Raw genomic sequence first — 1501 nt, 5'->3', positions numbered from 1 at the left:
AGATGTAAATCAATTAGGCATTCTTTCTTTTACACTTCTTTTCATTGATTTTATGAATTAAGTTAGTTGCTACACTAAGCTTTATTCACTCAATATACAGCCTAACAGTCCATGTCCACCGGTTCTGGCTCCGGAGTCCATCTGCTGACATTCAAGCCGGTGTAGTAATGTCTTTCTTATAATAAAATGTAACTTTTCACTGTTTTGGTTCTATTGACATTTAAACAGTATCAGTGTGTAACAGTATGTACCATCATGGTCATATAAAAAACTTTTACATTATAGATTTAAGGTATATCACCTGACATTGAACCCTTTAAACTCTGAAACAACACAGGTCTCCATAGAAATACGCTGTACAGTATCTGGTCCCTCTTCTGCAGAAACTGACATTATATATAATGTATCTGGAAATCCAAATCTTGCTCCATAGAGATTATGTACAAAATCACTTTCATATGCTTTTTCATGTTGCACTGAATCCATGACTTTAGGCTTTTCAGCTTCAAAGGTAACACACATGTTGTATAATCACACAGCTTGTAAATACTATAAAGGGTTTATTGACAATTAATAAGAAAATTTTAAAAATGTGACCCCTTGATTAAACTATGAAATAAGTAAATGGTTGTAAATGTAAATCTTTTTTTTTTTTTTTTATGAAAACACTGAATAAAATTAAGAAATAGTGTAAACGTGGAGGCCGGCGTTATTTGACAGCATTCATATATATGGGATAAAGTCATCATCGCTGCCATTTCATGAACTGAACTTGGAAAGAGACGCAACTACACAAACCCCCAACCCCCAACCACCAACCTATGACCACAGGACCAGCGACTGAACTCAGCTGTTTCTCTTCTTGACATGGACAAGGTAAGTATATGAATCCTCTGAAATCATCAACAAGACTTTTCATTATTCCACTTGGTTTGGCAATTAGCTCGTTGGCTAACATTAGCCGATAAGATTATCAACTTCACTGTAAATTTCAGTGTAAATAACTGAAATAGACAAAAAGACAAAACACATTCTTTAAAACCTTTTTTTGTTGTTGTTTTAAAAAGAGGGTGCATTGTCAAGAGATATATACTATATGGCCTAAAATTCATAGTGTGACAAACATTTGTAGAATTTATTTTTAATTTTTATTATGATACTTGATGATACATACTGTTATATACTGATACACACAGTCTGAATTATGGAAAAAAAATTAAATTAGTTAATGTTATCAATTACAACAACTAAAAAGGTGTACAAACTAGCCAATAATATTTAACATCAATTGGAAAAGACAGAGCTTGATGTTGACTTCCTGGGAAATGTAGGAAATCTCTATCTGGATGAGACAAACTAAAGGAGTGTACGTACACCACAGAAGTAACTCCTGGAGCACTGTGAACATCACAAATCAATGATATTAGTTACTCCTCTGTCCTATCTTGATCATACGTTCAGTTATAGATTGATCCAACTCTACTGCACCAGTCTGAAAGAG

The sequence above is a fragment of the Morone saxatilis genome, unplaced genomic scaffold, assembly GCF_004916995.1.
Source record: "Morone saxatilis isolate NCDOM2014 unplaced genomic scaffold, NCSU_SB_2.0 Contig16, whole genome shotgun sequence".
In the NCBI taxonomy this organism is placed as follows: domain Eukaryota; kingdom Metazoa; phylum Chordata; class Actinopteri; family Moronidae; genus Morone; species Morone saxatilis.
Note: the sequence above shows the minus strand (reverse complement) of the source record.